General features: G+C 41.1%; 1 pseudogene; it reads right to left on the bottom strand.

The window, feature by feature from the left end:
- Positions 1-22,417: 22,417 nt before the first annotated feature.
- On the bottom strand, positions 22,418-26,314 carry LOC124486862 (annotated as a pseudogene).
- Between the last annotated feature and the right edge of the window lie 600 nt (positions 26,315-26,914).

Raw genomic sequence — 26,914 nt, 5'->3', positions numbered from 1 at the left:
AACCAAATGGCGGCCCTAGACAGTCTCTTGACATGGAATACTAAAGTGACTTACCATGAGCCTCGCCTCTGTGACGGGGCCTCTGAAATCACCCAGATTAAACTGATAAGGCCACTAGTCTTTTTGTTGCCATAGATTTACAGGACATGCACGGACTGGGATTCAATATCACTCGAGGGCATGTTCTGAATTTCTATGAGGAACTGCTGTAAACCCCCTACCCACAATTCACTATAAATCTCATTCAAGTTTTCATCCCCCTCTCCATCCCTATCACCACTCTGTCATATTAGCTCATATTTGTATCCATTGTTTGATAAGCACACTGCAAGCCACTTCAGATCAATGACTGATTACAGAAAATACACAAAATAAGCGTTGTATCTCCTACCAAAGCCGATGCGCTGAGCGCAAACGGTAACCAACAAGAGACTGTCTAATCTGATAAACCATGAGAACGGAAACCATGGCTAAATAAATTCTATGTGAAGCTTAAATTATTTCCATACAAACCCTTTCTAAATGCGCATTGGTCAGTCGAACACAGACTTGAATCAATAGTATGTCTGAACAAACAGCCTTATGGTTTTGTCCTGTCAGCCTAATTAGATTCTAGAGGAAATTGGGTTGATGAACGAATATGAACACATCAATATTACATGTGTCTGAATCCCCCAAAATTTGGGGGGGATAACTGGGCTAAAGTTTCTTGATATTCTTGGATGTAGTTGCGTATGAATAAATACATTTACATTTATAACATGTAATGGGGAATCTAACCCCATAAAATGTGTTAACCTTTTTTTTTTACAGTTTGTTTAGATCACACAATTTCCTGGCATTTCCTAAACACCAACACACATTTTTTTACATGTAATACAGAAAATCACAAAACACACTTTGGGATGTGTATTAACGTTCAATGTAGCAAAGAAGAATTTAGAAAGTGTACCTTAGTCTATATGGAGACAGAGCACTTCAGTGGCACAGTCAGAAGGTGGCTGCACTGGTTCCCCAGTGAACTGAGACAGATGTCACCAGAGACACCTGCTCAGCCTCAGTCTCCTCCTCTCCTTCACTGCCTGACTGCCTCCCTTGGTCTCGGGGGTCGGAACCCTGATCCAAAATAGACCCATCACTTATCCCCCTGACATGCTATTGTCTTAAGCACACACTCGGATTTATAGAGAAACTCATTAGCAGGCATTTAAGCATTTTTTATAAAAGACATGATGATCAAAGGTTGTATCCTTTTTTTTAAGAAACATTACCTCAGACATGTCAGATCAGAAGTCTCTGAAAGTACTTTCTTCATATCATTGTACGTGGAAAAAATAGGAATATTGCTTTGATGAGGAGAACCAAATTAGTGAGTGGCATGAAATAATCTAAGAAGCTTATAGTCTCTTACCAAGGGAGCATGTCCGGGTGGATGGGTAGGGTGGGGGTGCATTCTCAAAGCTATAGCCATCTGTCTGGATGTTTCATGGTGGAGTCACATCAACACCCACTTGATTGACTGGCAGTTGGGTCATCCAATCTCTGCTGTTCCTATTTTGTGCTGTAGCATAGGCCACACTTCCTGTCAGTGTTTGATATTAAATTACATGGCCTATATCACCTTGGAGGCACCATCCTACATAATCAAGGAAGAAGAGAAGGATCTGTCGATTATAACTGTCTCTAAACAGTGTAATGAATAGGCAGGAGCTTTAATCAGAGCTTGCTGGTGGAGGCCACTGCTGGAGAAACAGACTGACCTACATTCTTTTTCAGCTGAATGACAGATGTCCTTCTGTCTTTACTGTCAAATGGGTTGGGGAACTGTGTTGGGACTTCTTGTATACTGCAGTATTTAGTATATCGTGTAGGCATGTTAAGATTTTGCAATGTGATGGAATTAAACTCCATATTGCCACTATGGTACGATAATTCCCTTATTTCAGAATAGGAACCTTTACATTTATTCTGAATGGTAGGACACCACATGTTGATGATCATAATATATTTTTTAAACAGTGCTTTACCTTCAAAGATGCACAGGTTTTTGATTGGTACTGTACACATTTCCCCACCCACCCACCCACCACACCTCATCCCATTTCATGACTCATAACCTGCTTTGGCAGTGAAGCTTTTCTGATCTGAAGTGGCCATATTTAACAAACGACTGAACTCCTTTATGTATCTGTAGCCTTTGAAATCCAAATCTGGTTGTCTACAAACCCTGGGCAATCTATGGACATGGTGGCAACAGGACAGCGTCTATTATGTGTCGCATTAAAGTTCAACCACACACCAGCGGTTCAGCACTTGACCAAAAGACACGGTCATGTTCCACATGCGCTCACACACTGTCACACTTCCACACAGCAGGGAGAGAGAAAGAGAGAGAGAGAGAGAGAGAGAGAGAGAGAGAGAGAGAGAGAGAGAGAGAGGAAAAAGAAAGAAAGAAAGAAAAAGAGAAAGAAATAGAGAGAGGTGTGGGTCCATACAGGTTAAATTAATTCATTTCATCTCTGTCATAAATGTAAAACGTCATTCAAACTTCTGCTCTGTTCGTGGTGGACTAATTCATGAATCACCCACCAGCATCAACTTGTGCAATATTTGGGAGTTCATCCCCACTAGGGGAAATATCTAGGCACAGACTGTCACAGCAGCCACTGCACAGGTACTCTATGTCAATGACTGTAATATCACAATCTGGCACAGCAGATGGTCATTTGTTGACCTAGAGGGTGAAAGTAAGTGAGAGATAATCTTCTCAACAGTGAGTTTGTGCTGGTTAAATAACGTTGTTTCCTGAAATGTTTGACTGAGCTTATGATGTGTGAAAGACATGGCCCCCATTAAAGACACCCATTCAATATCTCCTTAAACTAGTCATGGCCAAAAGTATTATAACAGTGACATATTTTGTTGTTGTTGTTTCAGTATATTCATTATTAAGTTTGTATAGGTACGTCTTGAAAAGAGTTGATGGGGAAATTGTGGTCTATACAATGCCATTAGTCATCATTGATCTCAAGATGGTATATATGGATTAATTCAGGGATTAATCCATCCATTTTAATTATTATGATCATCAACATGGGGTGTCCTACCATTCAGAATCCATATGAATCCAGTTATCTGTTTCAGCCACTCCCCTCCGGCAGCAAGCTGCGGTCCATCAGGACCAAAACCTCACGCCACAAAAAGTTTCTTCCCATACGCTGCTGGCCTCTTCAACAGGGTCAAGGGCTCACACTGACTTTAAAGGGGTGATTGACTGGGTTTTTGAGGTATTTCACACTGTTCCTTAAGGCCTCCGAATAGGGTATGTAACATTAGTTGAGCTGAAAATGGCCCGGGTGCTGTTCTATGCCCCCTGATAGATCCTCTGAAATTTTCCCGGGAAAAAACACTAGCTTTTTTCCTTTATTGGTATGCTCATTAATATTTAGATGAGCTGCGCGCTGATTGGTTGGTTTTCAATGAGTGACGCTGCAGAAAACGAAACACGGCCAATAGCACTCACTGAAACACCGAAGGTGGACACTTGAAATAAAAACGTGCAAATACATCTATTGTGTCTAATAGTGATGGGAAGTTCAGATCATTTTACTGATTCGGTTCTTTGAATCTCGTTCAGTAAAATGAACAAATCTTTTTTCGAGTCGGTCGTTCATTTCAACGGGGGGGGGGGGGGGGGGGGGGGGGGGCTATTACATGTGCACCAGCAGATACTATTTCAAAAGAAATTCATGCATGAAAATAATGTATCATGACCGTTTGTATGATTTGGTCATTTATTAAAGGAGACATGACATGAAAACTTCATTTTATGCGGTTATTTAACATTAATGGCCGGGTTTCCCAGATTCGTTAAGAAGCTCTTAACGCTAAGATCTTCTTAAGAACGTTCCAAGAGCGTTCGAGAGCGCCCTTACAACGTTCTTAAGACGCTCTTAGCGTTAAGAGCTTCTTAACGAATCTTGGAAACCCGGCCAATATGAGTTCCCCTAGTCTGCCTTTGGTCCCCCAGTGGCTAGAATTTTCGATAAGTGTAAACCAAGCCCTGCGTGTTCTTCTCCGCCATTGACAAAATGAAGGCTCAATTGCTCTGTTTGAAAATCTCCTCCTAGTAGATAGGAGGAAGGTTACCTCCCCTCTCTCTGCTTTGCCTGCCCAGATCATATGGCCCGCCCATGATAAACTGAGCTACCACCGTGCAAGGGCGAGTGCAATATCGGTTTTTCCTGGAGAGACATCATGGCGAGCAAACAAACGAAGCATAACAGTTGCTCAGTGCTTGGATGTACAAATCAAAACAAAAGTATTTTTTTAGTTCCTTCATCCAAGCTTCTGCACAACCAGTATCTTAATTTTATTTTCGCTGGAATTGCGCCAACATAACTTCATAAAGTTTTGTATGTCTGCGCCAAACATTTCAGCCTCTACTGTTTCCTCAACTTGAGCCAATACAAAACTAGCCTTGCTGAAATAAAATTCTGGATCATTACTAACTCTCCTTGGTCAAGCAAGTTAACTAACGCTATATAATTTTGTTGCTTTACTGTATATGGTTACCTAGCTTGCTACCCTTAGAATGTGGCTGTAACATTAGCTCTGCAGCTAACAGCTGAGTTACTGTTGCTAATGTAAAGATAGATGGCATCAAGTATGTGTGTGAATACAAATGCTGTAACGCCAGTGTTGTACACTTCTTTGTTATTTGGATAATCGTTATGCTGTTGGTGTTATGGCACGGGCGATATCCGCCTTTCTCCTAATTGAAATTATTTATGAATGTGCACCTCTGCAAACCAGGGTGATCAGATAAGAATGGCTAAATTCGAGGCATCTTACAGCAACGGGGGCTAGGAGCCATTGCGATACATCCGTTGTAAACATTAGCGCATGTTGCCGCCCCTCTCCTCCTCAGTAGCATTTAGAGCTACAGACACCAAAACAGCGCGTTCTGAGGAAAGCTCATTGTGGGACTACTCGTAGTGGCTATAGTTCTGCATCATGGCAGAATTTCGGGAAAGAGACTTCAGATACAGTATTAGGAGACCACTAAAGCCTATATAAAAGCATCCAAAGACAGCATTTCATGTCTCCTTTATCACACTAGCATTTAATTATCACGGCAAACAATAACACTGCACTAAACTGTAAGTGTAAATGTAAAGTGAAAATAACAAAACCAGTCAGTATGCTGATTTGAGCGAATATCATTCATGTTTTACTTACTTACGCGAAAGGAAATGAGGAAACTGTTGCCTCTACTAAAAAATACAATGCGGGTCACGTGAAAAAATGATCCAAAGACTCGTAGAAAGACCGAGTCGGGAAATGAACAAATCGTTCGTTTCCTCTATCTACCAGTACAGAGCCTATGCAGGTCACGTGAAAAATGATCCAAAGATTCGTACCCGAAGACCGAGTCGGGAAACAAACAAATAATTTCTGTTTACTTCGACGAGTCTATGCAACAGTCCCAATGCGCGGCCACAAGAAAATGAACGAATCACTCTTTGAGAAGACTCGTTTCTCCCGAGCCCTTGTAAGGATTCGTTCAAAATGAACGAATTCGTTCACGAACGACACATCACTAGTGTCTACAAAACACTGGTTTCAACAGATTGACTAGATATCATTTCAAATTATAATTTTAGTTGTTTCCACTTCTGTTGTCAAAGCAAACTGGATTGACTTAGGTGGGTAGAACGTTACAGCTTAGCAACCAAACTATATTGTGATTCAACTCAGCTTCAATTAGCTAGCTTTAGATATCTTGCTGAAAAATTACTTTGACGAGTCTATGCAACAGTCCCGATGCGCGGCCACAAGAAAATGAACGAATCACTCTTTGAGAGGACTCGTTACTCCCGAGTCCTTGTAAGGATTTGTTCAAATTGAACGAATTCGTTCACGAACGACACATCACTAGTGTCTACAAAACACTGGTTTCAACAGATTGACTAGATATCATTTCAAATTATAATTTTAGTTATTTCCACTTTTGTTGTCGAAGCAAATTGGATTGATTTAGGTGGGTAGAACGTTACAGCTTAGCAACCAAACTATATTGTGATTCAACTCACCTTCAGTTAGCTAGCTCTAGATGTCTTGCTGAAAAATAACCTGACAAAGATCTGGACAAACATGCATTGTGAATTATAGATTGACATGTAACACGGCTTATTTATTCGAATGAAACACAGTCAGGAACATGAAATAACAAACACGTTAGCCCCATTGCCAATAAACTAAATCATCACACATTCTACCTATGCTTTTGCGTTAGCAAGCTAAACTAGTTTACATGCCTACAGTCTAGGTGTTTTTGCTATCTATCTGTTCTTGCATTCCTTGCAAATCAGCGTTAATAAAAAGCAGATGAGCTAGAGTAAAGCTAACATTGACTCGACGGGCATGGCTGACGTTTGTCTATAGACCAATTATTTGTTTGTAAACATTCGGGATGCGCTCGCAATGTGGTTGCAGAAAACCGGGAAAGGATAGCATTTAAAACGGCAAAAGGACCACACGGATCATACAAATAATTAGATTTAAAAAGGCCAAAAAGGTCGAGGAGGACAGCCTTTCAGAGAGAAAGCGATTCCCCATTGATCTGTCACATCAGAATTTTGATTTGGATCACGAAAGTCTTGAAATTTGAGTGAGAATGTCGCCCGGTAGACCACATAGTCGGGCGGCAGCCATGTCTTCAAGTCATGTCACAAAGCTCATAATTCTACAGTTTTACATCCAAATCTACATCTAAAAAGTAGAGCAGGGAAGCTTTCAAGAGATATGGGAATTCTGCTTTTAGCCAGCTGGTCCGATTATTTTTGTGATTTGTTTAAAACTGGCAATCTGAGTGAGACTGCGTCCCGTTTTGATGTTAGCATCAGTCGGACTCGGGTCGCTCACTGGCAGTGTGCACGATGTTGTATTTCTTTCCATTCTACACCAGAAAACGTCTGGGAGGACTGCCTATTGTAGATATGAGTCTAGCCAGCATCTCGAATTTCTTTAACCAAATTTAAACCTGTTTCATTCATCATTTACCTGATAAAACGACCTCCGTTAGCCAGGCTAGTTTTGGCCGAGCCAGCCTAGTTTTGCCCGTTCACTCCATTCTACCCCAAAAACGTTGTTGTTGTAGATACAAGCCTGTTGAAGATAGCCAGCATCTTGGATTTCTTTAACCGAGCCTGTTTCATTCGTCATTTGCCTGAGAAAGCGACCTCCGTTAGCCACTTGGTCAGGCTATTTAAATGTATCGGGGTCAAGTGACTTTTGTGCATAGATGTGATGGGATGTCTGCTAGTATGGTAGTAGCAACGTTAGCATTGCTAATAGGCTAACTGTTAGCGACAAAATCCTACTTAAAGCTTGCGTTTGTGATGAGCATACGGTTGGAACAGCACCTCTTTTCAGCAACAGCGGCTTTGCAAATGCTTCTTTAAATTGTCCAAGGTTTTCATTCAAAACTGTCCTTGGTGAAATGGTTTGAGCAAATGTGTAATTGAGGGTCGAACTGCACAGATCTTCTCATATAGACAAACATAGACACAGCCCATTGAGTGTTTGGTTCCTTAGGAAGACTCTGAAAAGTGTCAGCATTCCCTGTACAGTCTGGAACACTGCATTTATTCCCATAGTCCAGTTTCAATGTGCTAGAAAAAACGTTCTTTGTAATTCTGTGGAAGTACATAGAGCAGCGCGCAGCAAAGGGGCGTGACAAAGGTACAGACCAGAACCAAAAAAGGGTGGAGCCCCGTTGGGACGTCACAGCGGGGGGATTTTTCAAGAACTACTGTTTCACATCTACATTTTTTTATTTTGAGATTGACATAGGAAAGAGTGGTCAATGGACTTTGAGGTTTATTGTATGTCCATTTTACCCACTGAACTGTCGTTTATCAATTGTGACAAGGTAAATTTGGTTCTGCAATCAATTGCACCTTTAACACTTTATCTGCACAATGACACCTTGCCATATTTGCCCTATTTATATTTTTATTAGTGGTGGGCATAGATTTTTTTTTAATGTAGATTAATCTCACTGTAATCTTGGAATTAATCTAGTATTAATCTATTATTCTAGATTAAAATGGTTCATTTGATTTCCGCCGAAGGCATTCAGAATATGTGTGCTGCACAAATAATGACATCTTCCGCATTAGTTTAGGGATGCTTTGCATTTAGGTGGTATTTGGCGATATTTTTTTTATCGCCCGATAAGAGTCTCACGTTAACGCAGCATGTTCACGCCGATAAAGGCCCACCACTAATTGTTATATTGAATATTTTAGCTATTTTATAATTTATTCTAAATGTTTACATACTTTAGCCCCTTAGTTGGACTTTGTACCTTTAGTATAGTTAGACTTAGACACCACTTATTTAAGATTTAAGATTCCTATATGTTGAATGTATGCACCTTCCTGCCAAAGTAAATTCCTTGTCTGTGCGAACTTTCATGGCGAATAAAACCCTTTCTGATTCTGATGAGCCTATACCAATGGCATTGTGTATGAGATATAATGGAGTGTATTGTGACACATAGGCCTACAGTCTCCCCCAAAAGTATAGGCAGTGACATCAATTTGTGTTTTGCAAAGTTTGCTGCTTCAGTGTTTGTAGATCATTTATTCACAGGTTTCTATGGTACACTGGAAGACAATGGCATTTCATACATTTTTTTATTTTATAGGCAAAAACTTTCAATAAATGTTAAGAGTCCCTCCTTTTATTATAATCAGTCTGCTCTTATAATCCAATCAGAATTATTATAATTTCACCTGTCTAATATTACTTCACACATTTCCATGTGCTGATGATATGATTAATGAAATGATGTTAGTGAACAGTGAAATGTGGGTTTTTGTGATCGTGTTTTTTTTTGTCAATGAAGCTTGTATTTAAAATGCATCTGATCACTCTGCACATTAATCTAGAAACAATGTGAATCAACACCACAACAATTGAAGCAGCAAACTTAACGAAATGCATCATTTATGTCACTGCCAATAGTTTTGGCCATGACTGTACTTTTACCCCAAAACACATTGTGGCCATAATATTTGGTTTATTCACATATTGTAAACAGAGTTTAATATTTCAGCCAGTGTCTTAATGTCAGGGATGTGAACAACTTGACAACTTCAAAGTTGACCTTGAAAACTTCAATTTAGTTTATTTTAATAGGGTTACGTTTTTTTTGACACCCTGTTGCTTCATACATATTGAAGCATTACTATCTATGTAAACAGTTTTGGTTCTTGCGTAGACTTTTTGGAAATCCATGAAAAATAACACATCATCTCCTCCAGAGCAAACTTGTAAAGGAAATACACAAAACAAAACAATTATCCACCATGAGACAGAGTGACCCTTCCATTTGATAATGACATAATGTTGCAATATAATACATTTTATGTTGATGTTGTTCTTTTCAAGTATTGGTAGCAATTACATGATATTTATATTAGCTTGTTTTCAAATTACTTTAATCTGCTCCCCAATCCTGTCTGTTTATGCTATTCCTATCATCAGTATTTTCATCAAAAGTCCTCCCCCCACCCCTATTCTGATAAAGCACTATCAGTAAACCCCAGAGGGAGGGGGGTTTTATCTGAAGAGGGCCAGCTTGTATTACCGCCAGGGGTTCCCGTTCTCTCTGCGTCACCCCCCCCCCCCCCCCGGCAAGATTTCAGTCTTTGTTCGAATGTGGCCATCCAAAACTCATAAAGCATCCATCCAATGGGAAGCTCAAACTATTATATCCATCACTTGATTAAATATTTGGTAACACAAGCCCCGGAGGTGTGGCTTGTGCAGGAAAGAAGCATCCCCTTGTGAAAACTCACTTATATATGGGAATTGTTGAAACTACTATGCTACGCAACAATCCTGCATTGCATGTGATTGCTATAGCAATTGGCTTCCATATCAGATCCAATTGCCTGGAGTAGAAAATTGTACCATGCAGCACATTGCTCATTGTTGGACAGGGCAGCAGGAAGGAGAGGAGAAATAAGAAGTGACAGATGCTTGCAGAGTGTTATTTCTAAAACTCATTCAAATGAATGAGGAGCCTTGGATTGGGTTAAATGTGTTTATCTGTAGCCAATAGGAGTTCACAAATGATTGAATTTGCTCAAATAATAAGAGTTCAAGTAACATTATTGGCATTTGTGACTGTGATAGACATTGCCTTGGTGGCTTTATTGCCACCAGGAATTTCATTTTCATTCATAGATATTGAGCACTTTGCTTTTCTATATACAGGCAATGAAATGAAACGAGTAATTTAATTATGTGTCTCAAAGCGACAAAGATATAAATATATTTTCACTCCTCAGTGCTGTGTGGAAGATAGAGAAAGAGCAGTGAGGCATGAAACAAGCCCATTTATGATTGAATATTGTGCATTCGCACATTTTCCTTTTTGTCTACCTCTCTCATACCTCACCAGTTTGACAACCAATGTCTATTTGCAATGTTTTGCATAATTCATGACTCCTCTCAATCATTCCAATTACAAGCAATGCTCACTGACCCCTAAATCATTTTTTGATTCCTCTCTCCAATGGGAGAGATTTTATGATCCTATGAAAATGTATAGTTTCTGTCAGTCAGTTACTTTTTAAACACACTCCCCACTAAGATCATATTTATTTTATAGGGCTACTCCCTATTGTTATCCTGTGTTTCACACATAACCTTTAGGATGCATTAAACCAGGGGTGTCGAGCTCCGGTCCTCGAGGGCCGCTGTCCTGCATGTTTTAGATGTTTCCCTGATCCAGCTCACCTGATTCGAATGAATGGTCGTTATAACAACCCTTTTAATTGAATCAGGTGTGTTGGAGCAGGGAAACATCTAAAACATGCAGGACAGCGGCCCTCGAGGACCGGAGTTCGACACCCCTGCATTAAACAATCAGAAAAGAGTCTGAGATGCCATACAATGCTATGATAGGATTGGAGTCATCCCCTTGAATGAAACTATGGAATTTCACCTACATTTTCCCTTTAGCTCTCAATGAAAAGTTGAGGAAAATGGACACTGGACATCCTGGATAAGTTAACATATTTTTTGGGGGGGAAATACCTACGCAAGGTTCTCCAATCCTGGTCCTTGAGGGCCGCTGTCCTGCATGTTTTAGATGTTTCCCTGGTCCAGCACACCTGTTTCAAATGAATGGGTTGTTATCAATCTCTGTGGAAGCCAGGTAATGACTATTCAATTGAATCAGGTGTGCTGGAGCAGAGAAACATGAAAATATTTAGGACAGCGGCCCTCGAGGACCAGAATTGGAGAACCCTAAAGCAATGAAGTCATTTGGACAATGGAGAGAAAACAAAATCAAATGTTATGACTACCATATTTTTCTGAAAATAAGAAGCGTTTTCTATAAACCGCACCCCACCAGAATGGGAGCTTTGTGTTTGTAAATCTGAGTATAAACCACACTGGAATATATGCCGCACTTGATACGGGAACAATGATACCAAGCAATGCACGAGTATAGGCAGTACAGCATGCCGTTGTGTAACACACTTTGAAAAACGAAAATAAGAGCGTAATGTATGTTTCTTTTGCCCGGGAATTAACTAATATTTACTTTTGAGACGCGTGAGTTCTGAATATTTCTGACGGTCCCCAAAGTGCAAGTTATTTTTTCCCAAACGGTAGCTAGCTTCAGTTAGCTTCCGGGCTAAGTTATCTAGCATAATACTTGTAGCAATGCTACTACCATGCTAGCTACTTGCCTCGGGTAGGCCTACTTACTGTGAGTCGCTCTGGATAAGAGCGTTTGCAAAATGACTAAATGTAAAATGTCTAGTCATTTGAACATTGCATTCAAAAGAGGAGGCACAGAAAATACACACTGCTGGGTGTTAAATTTTTTTAAGTCGCTTTTTTTTCTAAAAAGCATTTTAAAATGTCGTCAATGACGTCATACAATTAGCATTCATTAGCAGAATGCTAAAAAATTTTGGGCAACAACACTCACCCTGTAAGAAATCGAAAGGACTTAGGTACTCGCTGATTCAATTTTCGACTTATAAATCATGTTGAACTTGCAAAAACTACAATCAAATCTGAGATTTCTCAATGACAATCAGGCGAAAGAGACAAATTTAGCTCCATAGATTAGCTCCGTCTAGCTCCATAGATTCCCATTCATTTTGCACTCATCATGCCGGCTCTCCGTAGACGGGCTCTGACTCCAGTCAACATTTCCAAAACTATCTCCCCCAATAATTTGTGTTCAATTTTGGAACTTGGCTCATACTACTAACTCTAGTTTTTTCATAGAGCAATTGTTCCAGATTTTTGCAAAGTTTGAAACCAATCCGAAATGGGTAAACTAGCACCCCATTTATTTGCTTACATCAACAAAAGTTGCCTGGAAATGTGCTTGTGGATATGAACAGAGCTGGAGCAAAGAAGGGAACATTAGCCGATCGCTGATTGACCTTAGCTGAATGAGCACAAGGAGAAAGGGCTTGATAATCTACAGCTGCCTGCCTTTGCTGTAGCCAGTTTTACAAATGGTTGCACACCTACATGACGTTGTTTGTAGAGTTTATTTCTGTTATTTTAAAGCAGATTTAACCATTTTGTTTTATTATGTTCATGGCATGACAAACGTAATTATAGCCTAATGTAATAAGTGATATCGTGGCGTGGCATGTTAAGGTGTCATTATAGATTGTTAACGTCAATCAAGAATATGGCCAGACGCTTTTCTGCGCAAGACCGGACGAGCCGGAACTTGAAAGATGGCGCGGCCCATTTTGCCCACAAACTTTTTTATTTAGGTGCACTAGCACAAAATGTAGGTGCACCCAAATTTTTCCTTGCGTTGGCCACAATTTCAAGGTCACCTTTTTATTACGCTGCATATACATTCATATATATTATGTAAATGATCGTAAACAAGATTAAGATCACAATTATACTGTATATAAAAATATAGATATTTTAAGTGCTTCACTGGGCTGCCAAACTAAAACATTTTAAGCAAAATAAAACATTTCAAAATAGAAAGTGCTATTGTTTAAAAGTGCTTCCCTGAACTGAGACCTAACATTTCATGGCTCAAAGTATTATAGCGGGTCTCCCCTTGCTGTTGCATGCCCGTCAGATGGCCAACACCTGTAATTTGGCCTTCTTGCCCTTTGGCCTTGGCTAAACCAGATTGCCACACTCTCCCTAGCATCAAAATCCCAGCTCCATGGGTTAGCTCCACAGCTCCGTAACTCAGGGGTGGGCAATTGATTTTTACAAGGGGCCACATAAGAAACCTGAAATGTTCATATCAATGATAACTTGAACTTAATTCTGCTCACTATTCATTTTTTCCCATTGAAAAAAGCAGTAAAGTATATATTTTGATTAGCTGCTACTGGTTATCAGAAGAATAAGGATATTCTGTAAATATTTATATAAATATTTTACATTTTGGTGTAGGTCAAGTAGGAAAAGATTAGTTTATAAGATAGTTTATTTGTAACTAGTTAATCTTCACAAACACTGAAAAGTTGTTTTGCAGTATGTTAAAGATATGCAATTGATCAACTTTATACAAAAGCAATACTTTTTTCAGTTCATTTTGTTCTGTGAGAGAAATACAGTGGGCTTGAACAACTCCTATAGTCCACAATCATCTCCTTGGTCTTGCTGCTGTTGAGAGAGAGGTTGTTGTCCTGACGCCATGATGTCAGGGTGTCAACCTCCTCTCTGTAGGCTGACTCGTCACTGTCAGAGATGAGGCCCACGATGGTTGTGTCGTCAGCAAACTTAACAAGGAGGTTGGAGCTGTGCGTTGCCACACAGTCGTGCAAGCGCACATATGTAAATCGCCTGATCACTGTAGTCCTTCAGGACTACATATTTACTACCGCTCATCACATTTATTTATTTAACATTTTTGATTTACCTCACGCGGGCCGGATTGTGACAGCCCATAGGCCGGTTGTGGCCCGCGGGCCGTACAATGCCCAGGTCGGCCGTAAAGGCCAATTTATACTTCTGCGTTTTTTGACGGACACGCACACAGGGAACGCCCTCTCCGTCAAGGAACTCCCTCTCTGTGCCCTCTCCGAGCCCCTCGCAGAGCTCTGCGTGCACCTCCTGATTTTCCTGACCGTCATTTTACGGATACCCCTTGGCTGTGATTGGTCCGTATTAAGAACTGCTTGAGTCAGGGGCGGGGGTGGGGTTGCCGTGACCAACAAAAAAACAGAATCCTTTGACCGCCATTGTTATAAGCAGGGCCGGCCCAAGGCATAAGCAAAATAAGCGGCTGCTTGGGGCCCCCATAGCCACCAGGGGGCCCCCAAGAGCACATTAAGTTACAGCTTAATTAAAAAATTATATTATGTTAATGGTAATTATACAAATTTGCAATAACCTCAATAATATGTTGACCGGCTGGCAAGGAAGATAATAGCCTACTACTACTGGTTTAATATATTATCTCGGGGGCCTGCATTTGTCAGCACTCATACAGCAACATGATGTTGTCGATTGTTCGAGAACAGAAAAGATCAGTCGGCAATCGCAATCTGACACAATGGAACGAAAAAGGACATATTCCTCTGGTGCAGAGAAAAGAAAACAGAGGAAGAGAAAAAACTGCAAGATCAAGGTGTGTTTGCATGATTAATTACAGTTTTTAACCATAAACATTTACTCTCTAGAGATAGATGCATCAAACAAGCCTTCAACATTAGCTAGAGCTAACTAGCTATCATTTTAGTGTAACACTTGGACTAGCTATCTTACAAAATATAACAATAGCTAGATACCCCCTTAATTGGCATGTATTTTTCTAGTATGCATTCACCTAGGTGGATTTACCTAGGCGAGTGCATACTAGCTAAATACATTTCAAAATACATTTTGATTGCCATTGAACTTTCCTATAAGGTAGGTTTGCTAACTAGGCTACATTGTGAGCTAACATAAGCTGGCTACTTGACAGTTAAGCTCGCTAACAAAGCTAGCATAGAGTAGCTTGCATAGATCCTACCTTTTTGGGGTCATTGTTATAATATTCCAATATCATTATGCCTCAATTAGCTAGTTATAGATTAAGATTTGTGGTTTCAAGTGTACAGATGGCTTGCTGCTCTGTGAAATCATTTATGTTGTTAAATTTATATTCTGATCCGTCTACTTACTCATATGAATCTTCCTTAGGAGCACTGTTGAAATATTTTGGAGCTGGGTCTCAACCAACGCCTCCTGCCCCAAGTGCCAGTGCTACAGTTGATGATACAGCAGGTCTGTTTTCAACAATCCTATTTATATTGTAGGTATTTAATTTAATATCAGTTTTGTAAGAAATAACACAATACTGTTTATCTTTAAGTTATTTGGAGTTGAATGTTTTGCACTTTTGCACATTGCTAGTTTAAACCATAAGCTATTAAAGAGGTTAACTTGTGTACAATAGATGCATTGTCTGGTTTATTTAGCTACTTTTCAGTACACCACATTAAGTACACCACCTAGTACTGTATGACTTTGAATACTTAAAGTTCAAATCATCACCCGACCAATCTTGTGGGTTTGCTTCTGTTAAAATAAAAAACTGTATGAGGGTTAAATCAATGTTATGATGTAAGCAACACAACTAATAACATTGCTAATTAGTGCATTAGATAAATAGTGTGCGAATAATCAAGCATTAAAAATAATCTATAATATTTGCGTCACAGGGGGGCCCCTAAATCAATTCTGCTTAAGGCCCCATAAAGGCTTGGGCCGGCCCTGGTTGTAAGTTTTTACAATTCATATTTCAGCTAAACAGTAAATGTAAATCAGTATCTGAATTAAAATGTGACGAGAAATGGGCAGTGTAGTTGCTGAAAATGTGCTTATTTTTTTGATGAAACGGCTCATTTGTAAATTTGCTCCGACTTTTCGATAACCTAGCTAGCATCACAGTGCAGCGCTATCTACTGTTCTGGCGGTGAATTGCTTTCAGCACGCAGAGCTGTCGGAGTAGTATAAATTCAACCAATCTGTCCGACTCCGTGCGTGCATCTGTCCGTAACGGAGTCAGAGAAGTATAAATCTGCCTTAACTGATTATCTGGTGCTCAGGTCGTAATTTCTATCGCACAGCGCGGAGCAGTGTAGGCCTACAGGGATATCTGGACCACAGCCAATCAGAGGCAAAGACCCGCCCCATCTCTGTCTCTGTTTGTTTAGACCATGATATGATCCAACCCTGAGTGTGAGTTCCGTCAAAGGAGAACAAACGCTTCATTCGTGGAGAGGTAGCGAATGCGAGGAGGTTAGGTGCACCGGTGCCACCTAGGAAAATTTTTTGTCGCACCCGTACAAATTGCTCGCACTTTAGAGCCCTGTAAAGTAGACATAGCAAGCCTGAAATGGACCGCGATTTTGTTCGATTCAGTTTACAGAATCGAACAAAAATTATTAGGGGAGATAGTTTTGGAAATGTTGACTGGAGTTAATAGAATAAAAAGCCGGGTACCTAATCGGAAATGCAATACCACCTACATCCACTGGGAGTGATGGGAAGTTCGGATCATTTTACTGATTTGGTTCTTTGAATCTTGTTCAGTAAAATGAACGAATCTTTTTTTGAGTCATTCGTTCATTTCAACGGGGGGGGGGGGGGGGGGGCATTAAAATAATGTATCATGACAGTTTGTATGATTTAGTCATTTATTATCACACTAGCATTTAATTATTACGGCAAACATTTACACTGCACTAAACTGTAAGTGCAAATGTAAAGTGAAAATAACAAAACCAATCAGTGTGCTGACTTGAGCGAAAGGGAATGAGGAGACTGTTCACTGTACAAAAAAATACAATGCAGGTCACGTGAAAAATTATCCAAAGACTCGTAGAAAGACCGAGTCGGGAAATGAACGAATAGTTTGTTTCCTCTAGCTACCAGTACAGAGCCTATGCAGGTCATGTGAAAAATTATCCAAAGACTTGTAGAAAGACCGAGTCGGGAAATGAACGAATTGTTAGTTTCCTCTAGCTACCAGTAGAGCCTATGCAGGTCACGTGAAAAATTATCCAAAGACTTGTACCCGAAGACCTAGTCGGGAAATGAACAAATCATTTCTGTTTACTTATAAACCGCACCACCTCAAGAACAATTTAAAATCGGGTTATAAACTGTGGTTTTATTTCCGAAAAATACGGTAATTCATCTGACCAAAAGTTTAGTTACATCCTTCAACAGTTAATGCATTGCTCTAAAACCTCCAGGATAGCCTGAGTCAGAAAAAAATGCAGCATATCAACAGCTCGGTAATATTTTAGTTCTCAGATGTCTTGATCCATGCACAGGATGGCCACACGCTATGGCCTCGGTCACAGAAACCAGAGGTCTTCAGCAAAGCACCACCACCCATGCTACAATCCGTCTTACATTTAGTCATTTAGCAGACGCTCTTATCCAGAGCGACTTACAGTAAGTACAAGGACATTCCCGCCGAGGCAAGTAGGGTGGAGTGCCTTGCCCAAGGACACAACGTCATTTGGCACAGCCAGGAATCGAACTGGCAACCTTCTGATTACTAGCCTGATTCCCTCACCGCTCAGCCCCCTTCTTCACTTTAGTTTCTACCATGCATGATCCTCTTGTAAACAGATTACAAGGAAATTCTGGAATCTATCAAATACAGACGCAGGCTGTTCTGAATTACCTGTCTTGAAACAATTACTGCATGTAATTCAAACACAGATGCTTTGGCTCTTACTGAACCCATACGGGAAGTCAAGTTGTAGAAAATAAGATAATGGTGTAAAATTCCTGATTTAATCTGTTTTATCAATCAGTGCAATTACCTTACTGTTGTGTTACCCATCTCCAACTGTGGTAGGCACTGTAGGTAGTAGGAATGCTTTTGATTAATGAGTTGTGTTTTAAAGGTTAGGTGATAAAGTGGTCAATTTCCTGTCAAGCCAGACTATACGAATGGTGTGTTGGCTACCTTCCAGATTAGAAATGAATTCCAATGAGTGCAGTGACATCATCCACATACAGTAAGTGTGTTTCAAATAAAAATAACAATCTATAGCACTGCAACAATGGTGCCTCTGTGATTTTAAAGGAACCATCTTTTCCAATGAAAAGTCACTGGCAGCGTCTGCTTCTGAAGTATGATTTTAAACATATCAGAGATCCTTGGACCAGTACTTTTGATGTTTTCTCTCATGGATGTCTGATCTTATGCTTCTGAAAAATGTATGCAAATGGCCACATGGTTAGAAAAGGAGGACACAAGGAATGTCAAAAACATCCTTCTTCAACTGACTTATAATTCAGGATGTGCCAATTGACCAAACCCCTCTTCCTTGTCATAATTTCTTCTATATATTTCATGCACACCTATTTGCTCTTTCACATACACAGCCTTTCCCTTCTCCATCTGCAACACACAGAAACAGTACAGTATGTACGTCTAACTTTTTCTGTGTGTTTCTCTCTCCACCTCAGTTTTCAGATGGTTTCCTCATTAGCTGCCCACCTGCTAGAGAGAGCAAACAAGAGTTCACCCATCAAACTCGAGGTAAACTCCAGGAGGAATTGTGGTGGCCCTGGGGGAGCCTTCATCCTCAAGTTTCCTCCACAGGAGCAGGCAAAACAGAACTCTCCGTTCAAACCCAAAGGCTGTTTGAAGCCAGCAGAGCTATGGGAGAAATATCCCTCTGGCTCCCCTTCCTGCCAGCCTGCCTGCCTTCTTGCCTTCCTCCCAGCCTCCGTCCAGCCCTGCTTACTCTTACTAATGTATGCATTCTAAATGTTGCTGATTCACTGTTCGCGGTATATTTTTCTTCCAACTATCCATCCTGTGCAATACTCCATGGAGTGGATGAAGTAAGTTGCCTTGTGGTTGTTTGGAGGCGTTGTAAAGATACTGTAGTTTCCATTCATGCAGTGTGATTTCAAACCCAGTAATCCTGAGGCCCCAGTTCCCAGGAGACAAATATTTATTGGCTATTTATAGTCTCACCTGGCACCCTATTTATGTATGACTATCTATTCTTTTGTGTTCCTTTTTCAACCTATTTGAACTGATAAAGAATAGGAAGTAAGAGACACATGTTCTGTCTCTTTACAGTGTTATATTTTCTTAAATTGTTGCCAGGGTTACATAACAGGGTCTGAGTTAAACATAAAACTAGCTCTGTTGAAACTGTTTCCAGAGTCAAAATATTATCAACAGCAGATATTATTATATTTTGTTGCTTGATTGTACCTCTACTAAATTGCACCTACCGTCATGTACAGTAGACAAAAGTGAAATGTACTATACTGTACTGTATATCACTCTATTTAAATGAAAATGCCTGCCTGAACACGGAATGCATCTGAACTGATTGTGTGTCTACTGATTTGAATATTTTTTTGTGGCAGCAAACAGAGATAAATGTTTCTTTATTGAGGGTTTTGAGCAGACGTTGAATGTCATTCCACTTAAATGTATTTTTAGCTCTCCAGATTTTTTCTTTCCCAGTCTGTAATCAGGCTGTCTTGGTGAGCAAGCAAGTGCCCTTGTGTAGCCGCAACATTATGGAATGAGTCATGATAGCTAAGCTCAAAAGGCTGCCTGTTCTGAGCTGAATGCTATACACACGTCTATAGAGTGTCCCGGGGGATAGCAGTCCGAGTTCTTACTCTCAGACTCCAGGAGAGGTAAACTTCGAATCAGTCTCTTTCAACTAGATATTATCTCCTTTCAGCTCCAGCACTGATCACCTTTATCCAACAGCAAAACATAACCATGCAGCTTCACTACTTTAAATGCATTAATGTTCCTCAACCAACCATATATCCCTCTCAGGGGTTTGAATGTGATTTATCTCTGGTTTCAGTGCTTTTTCCACAAAATTCCTTTACACAACTAAACTAAGAAACCATTTTTGGGTACAGGATGTGTGCTCAAAACGTATTTTTGTCAAGGATTCTTGAAAGGCCTCTAATCCTGAAGATTGGAGAGTTACAAAGCCACATATCTGAATTAAACCTTCATTTAGCATTCAGATATACTGTTGAAGGGATGGATTAACTTAACCCGATTAGCTTCAGAATGGTCCCACATCTGTGTGAAAGGATATGTTAATATACCCTTTTACACAAGTCAAAGTTTCCAGTTGACTTTGTACAGCTGTTGAATGTTATTCCATATTTCCGTTAATTATTCACTGATAGTAAACTGTGGAAATTAACTTGGTTCATTATTCATTCCCATCTTTAAATAACGTGGTTAAAAAAAAAGGTAACAATCTTGTATACTTAAAGACTGTACAATTTGTAGATTGATGCATGCATTATTTTTCGTGTCACGTTTCGTGGAATATTGCAAAATACATTACATTCCAAATATGCCATGCTAGCAGCTTGTTACATTTTGATCAAAGAGTATTAGAGATACAGTATTACACAATTGTACTTACACATTGTATTTAATATCTACTAAAATGCTGCATTGGCTGCTAATGTTGATGAGGTAAAGTTCATGAAAAGCCTGGCTACTTAGTGTTGTGAGCCAAGTAAGCAGATAGATTCATAAAATAGATGTTTAGGTGGAGAATCCATCACTATATGTCAGTTGAATGTTCAATTAGTGAGGCCAATGCAAAATAACTTGAGACAGCCTTTCATTCATCATCACAGCACAAACAAGGGCTTCTCATAACTCATTAGTCCACACTGGTAACAGGATCTGGTAGGAGAGACTGATAGTGGACATGTAGGCACTTTTTCATCTCTTCACGAGAATTACATGAAAGGACTGAGATGAGTTGAAGGACTGGATGAACTGAGAGACACCGTTACCATGACAACTGCAGAGTAGGTTTGTTCATTTCTAGAGGAATGTTACAATGATGAGTTTGTTGCTTAAATCAGACCAAAAAAGGGAATCCTGAAACTGAGCCAATTGTAATACAATGTATGATAACAAAGACTAATTTGTAATTTGCTCAGCCCAAACACCTACCTACCAAAGCCCCCTTCAGAAGACTTGGCAGAGAGAACTGGTGAGACCCTCACAATGTAAAATGGAGAGTAATTGGATGAGGTATGCATGGGATCCATTGTCTTTTGAACAGTCTCAGCAGGATCCCTCTTGAGAATTTTCATTAGAAGCGTGAGGGCGCAACACTGGCAGTAGGGAAAGAGGCCCAGACTGTAGCGTTTCTTTACAATTGTTTATTGAACTGGCTCCAGGGAATGACCACATTTAATTGTGATCCCCAGTGAGGCTCAGTATCTCCATAGACGGCCACTGCCTCCCCTCATGCCCACATCAAGTCTCTCCCAAAAGTTTGTATTTCTTGATCCACCCACTCAAAAACGAGGAAGAATGGACAGTGTGTTATAATGATGGACTGATAATCTATGGGTCTAATGAAAGAAAAGAGAGCTGGAGAGGAGTGTCATGGGAGAGCAGAAACACAACAACTTCATCTGGGTATCAGGAGGTATGAAGAATGCCAAATCAGGCGACAAAGGCATGGTCTGGAGCACTGATCTCCATGAGTCTGACACCATGAGGGAATCACATCAGGTTGGCAGGAAGTGCAGAGTGAAGAGCAGAACTCATGTCTATAACAGTAATTGTCCCTCTTTGTTCAAAATCATTGCAATTTGTTGAATCACTCCAGGTGTCTAAGATGAGGATGTTCTCGGCACTTAAGACTGGGATAATCAAGAAATAAATGTGCTTGCCTCTGGATTTCCCACTTTTATCCCCTACCAGGTTCAAATGCAACATCTAAACCATTAGGTGCATTCAACATGGACTGACTTCATGCAGTGCTGCAGCCGGCTGCAGGCGGCTGACTTGAAACAGTGAATTCTGTGTAATATTCTTGGACTGCTATAACACTGTTAATATATCCATAACAGCTAAAGATGACGGAGACCAATTTACACACGTCTGCTTCTCTTTTTTGCCACTCTCGGACTAACACACGCAGGCAACATACGGGGATTACCACATAACTAGAAGGCACTGTTTAACTACCAATAAGATGGCAGGGTCTAGCTACACAGTTATAGTATCAATATACTACACTCCTCCCCCTTAAACTATGAAGTTCCATTAACAATAACTCCCTTGCTTATTTAATTTTAAACAAAACATTTGCTCTGGCAAACTATTTTCAGAAATTTCAACTAAATCATTACTGCCAACACAATCCATTTAAACCATTTACATTTTAGTCTCAGGAACTCTTTTTGTTTTCACATTTTCTTCATGAACAGGAACTCTTTTGTTTTTTAGGAGCAATGTTTCTCAGGAACTGACTGATCACAAGGTAAGTCGTTTAGGAGGCGCCCTCTCTCTCAGAGGGTACCTGCGCCCAGACACCTCAGGGAAAGTGTCTGCTCAGTTGGCAGGTGTCGCTGCCTTGTCACAGGCCACTGAGCCTGGTAAAGGTGTAGCAAGCATCTCCTTCGCCTGCATCTGCGGCGATGGTGTAGCTTCAGGGGAGTACGGGCTCCCCCCTACTGCTCTAGGTGTGCCTTTCCCCCCCAAATCCGCATGAACCACTGCAGGGTAGTCGTCGTCGACGTCCAACTGCTTATACTGGAACTCACAGGTCTCAGGACTGGACGGCCGGTTGTACAGCAGATGGTCGATGTGGACTGTGCATCGGCTCACTCCGTTCCATACCAAGTAAGTGACGGGGCCGAGTCTCTTTTCCACCGTTCCTTTCGTCCACCTCTCCTTTCCTCCACGGAAGTTTCGGATCAGAACTGAGTCACCCACAGACAGATGTCTCAGCTTGGAGGCGGTTTGATCATGGTAGTCTTTCTGTTTTTGTTGTTTGGCTTTCACCACTCGAGCGAGATCTGGTTTCAGTAGGCTGAACCTGGTCCTGATCTGACGTTTGAGGAAGAGTTCAGCCGGTGGGCAACCAGTAATGCTGTGTGGTGTAATCCTGTAGGACATCAGGAAGTTTGCTAGCCTGTGCTGAAGTGTTATGGTGACATTTTGTTTCTTCTCATCGAGCACTTGTTTCAGCAGTGATGCTTTCACTGTCTGGACTGCTCGCTCTGCAGCTCCATTCGAAGCGGGATGGTAGGCTGGTACCAAGGTCTGCTTTATGCCGTTGCTTTGCAGGAAGGTCTTGTACTCCTGTGAGGTGAATTGAGGACCGTTGTCGGAAACAATCTCCTCGGGAAGACCGTAGGAAGAAAAGATGTTCCGCAGCACCTCAATCGTTTTGCCAGCTGTGGTTGTTGCCATGGGAATAACCTAAAGCCATTTCGAATGACTATCCACCAACACTAGGAAGTGGTGTTGATCCTTCTCTGCAAAGTCAATATGTAGCCTCTGCCACACCCTAGTAGGCCACTGCCAGCAGTGTAGTGGTGCTACTGCTGGTAGTTTCCTCAGACTCTGACAAGCATCACATTGCTGTACTGCACGTTCTATATCACTGTCTAACTGGGGCCACCACAAGTAGCTCCTGGCCAAGTTCTTCATCTTGCACCCTCCGGGGTGCCCTTGGTGTAGGTCGTGCAGTAGTCGGTCTTGGTGTGCTGGTGGGATGATTACTCGAATTCCCCACAGAATGCATCCTTGTTCCACAGACAGTTCAGTCTTTCGGTTGAAGTATGGTTTCAGTGTGTCATCCTTGACATAACTCGGCCATCCAGAACGAGTCAGCTCCAGTACCTTGCATAGGACTGGGTCCTTTAGTGTGCTCCGTGCAATCTCTGTAGCCTGCACGGGAAGCTCATCAACTAATGAGAAATAAAAGATGCTGTTCTCCTCCGCTGTATTATCCTTTCCCTTCTCTGGCAGTCTAGATAATGCATCTGCATTTTCTGCTGACGTTCTGTACTCTTTACTGTAGTCATAAGCCATTAGTCTCAGCGCCCATCGCTGCATACGCAAAGCGGCTAGTGTGGGGATTTCAGACATTGGTCCTAAGATGGCAAGGAGGGGTTTGTGGTCAGTTATTAAACTGAACTTGCGGCCATACAGATATTTAAGAAATTTTGTCACGCCAAATATTATGGCCAAAGCCTCCTTCTCTATCTCACTATATTTACTTTCTGCCTCTGTCAGTGTGCGTGACGCAAAAGCGATTGGTTTCTCATCCTTCTTTTCCATTATGTGTGACATGACCGCACCTATCCATAAGGGGATGCATTGCAAGCTAATCTCAGGGGTTTCTTTGTGTCATAATGAACTACCACTGAGGTCTTCACTAGCTGTTCTTTTGCATTCTTGAATGCTGCTGCGCACTCTGGTGTCCATTCCCAGTCGACTTCTTTCTTTAGAAGTTGGTGTAGCGGCTGCAGTACGGTCGACAGGTCTTTCATGAAACGCCCATAATAATTGAACAGTCCTAGAAACGACCGTAGCTCTGTGACGTTTGTGGGCTGGGGTGCATTTCCTATGGCGGCAAACTTTGTCTCAGTGGGGTGAAGTCCCTCTCTGTCAATCAAATGCCCCAGGTACTCCACCTTCTCCTGCATGAAAGTACATTTTGCATCACATTCTGGAACATAGAAGGCGCACTGGACACCCCATATGAAAGTCTATGATAGACATACAGTCCTTTGTGAGTATTTACTGTCAAGTACTTCTCTGAGTCCTTCTGTAACTCAAGCTGTTGATAGGCATGTGACAGGTCTAATTTGCTAAAGAGAGTGCCCCCGGCCAGTGTGGCAAAGAGATCTTCAGCGTTCGGTAGTGGATAGTTCTCCTCCTCCACACTCTGATTTACCGTGACTTTATAGTCGCCACAGATACGAATTGACTTGTCTGATTTGGGTACAACTACTATTGGGGCGGCCCACTGACTACGTTCTATCTTTGAGATAATGCCTGCTTTCTCTAATCTGTCTAACTCTTTCTCCACTGCGTCTTTTAGTGCATATGGCACTGGTCTTGCCTTCCTGAAAACTGGCTTGGTATATGGCTTCACTGTGATGCTGGCCTTAAACTCACGAATAGCGCCAGGCTCCTCAGAAAACACTGCTTTGTGTCTCTGCAACATTTCCTCTACGTCTGCGTTATTTCTGTCCCCTGCTGGTTTAACTGAGAATATGCTTGCCCAGTCTAGTTCGAAGTTTGTGAGCCAGTTACGGCCAAGGAGGGCTGGTCTGTCACCTTTCACTATCACAAGGGGTAAATCACCACTCTGGTTCCAATATTTTGCATTGACAGTCACTTGTCCCATCAAGGGAATGTTCTCACCGGAAAAGGTTGACAGCCGCCCTTTGCTTTCTTTCAGTGGCAGATGAGAGAGATGTTTCTTATATACTATCTCAGACACAAGTGTTACAGCAGCTCCTGTGTCAAGCTGCATATCCACTGGAGTTCCTTATAACTTCACATTTACTCTAATGTCCTTTTTTCCACTACCAACTGTATTGGTTGGGTACACTGTATTCATGGGATATGACTAAAACAGATCATCATCCTCATTTCCTGATGTGTCATTTGGATTGCTGTTTTCAGCCACATACTGTGTATGTCCCTGCCTACTCTTAGCTTTACACATCCTTGCTATGTGTCCAACTTTTGAACACTTGTGACATGTCTCTGTTCTGTACCTGCATACCTGCGCAGCATGACTGCTACCCCCCACATCGGTAACACGTCTGGTGCGTTTCTGTTCTCTGTGGTCTGAAATCGTCACTTGTGACCTTACTTTTCCACTCGCTGGTGGCTGGTCCAATTTTCCACGCACCCTTGCTTGCTCTCTTCTGGTCTATGTTGTTCACCGCGGCAGCTCCTTTCATGTTGCAAACTCCATCGTATTCTTCAATGCCATTTCCATTCATAAAGACAATTCACATGCTTTTGCAAATGTTAGCTTTTGTTCAGTAAGCAACTTTCTCTGAATAGCCTCCACCCTCAAACCACTAACAAATCTGTCCCTCAGTGCTTCGTCTAAATGAGGACCAAATTCACAATGTATGGACAGGTGCTTTAACACTACCACATAATCCGACACAGATTCATTTTCTTGTTGTTTTTTTGAAATGTAAACCTTTTAGCGATAACTAGTGGTTTGGGCTTATAATGGGACGTTAGGTTCCCGCTTAGCACGTCATAATCGAGGCTACTTGGTTTATCTGGTATGCAGAGGTTTTTTAACATTCCATAGGCTTCTGCGCCTATTATAGACAGGAAAACGTTGGCCTTTTTTCCTTGCTCTACTTCATTGACGATCATACATTGCTCGAACCTCTCGAGGTATGACTCGAAGTCTTCTTTACCTTCCTTGTACTCGCCAATGTTTCCGATGAAATATGCCATGCTGCCGTTAACTACACGCGACACAGTCCAAGTTAGCTTGGCTCGTCTTGCTAGCAGCTAGTTCTCTGGTAGTCACGTTACTTTCGTGTAAAACAATTTTAATTTACTAGCTCTGCAGCTGGAAATCCCTTTCCACTAAAAAGATATCCCATCCTCGTCGCCACTGTAATATTCTTGGACTGCTATAACACTGTTAATATATCCATAACAGCTAAAGATGACGGAGACCAATTTACACACGTCTGCTTCTCTTTATTGCCACTCTCGGACTAACACACCAGGGTTGCCAGGTTTGTGTGACAAAACCAGCCCAATGGCCAATCAAAACCAGCCCAAAACCAGCCTAATGGCCAATAAAACCAGCCCAAAAACCAATCCAATATCAGAACTCAAAATATGCCCCTGCCAAACCATATACACTGCTTTTAAAGTCCAACAGCATTGCTTTCATTGCCAAATGTATTGTAATATCTACAAAGTAACACCAAATGTTTAGTATGCCAGCATTTAAAGCAGTTTTCTCTAAACAGTTATTTCACATAGGTCCTAAAATGGCCTTGTGTAATTAGATAGCCTACAGTATATTATCATAAATAAAAT

The sequence above is a fragment of the Hypomesus transpacificus genome, chromosome 24 (genome assembly GCF_021917145.1).
Source record: "Hypomesus transpacificus isolate Combined female chromosome 24, fHypTra1, whole genome shotgun sequence".
In the NCBI taxonomy this organism is placed as follows: Eukaryota; Metazoa; Chordata; class Actinopteri; order Osmeriformes; family Osmeridae; genus Hypomesus; species Hypomesus transpacificus.
This window is presented reverse-complemented; position numbering and strand designations above follow the sequence as displayed.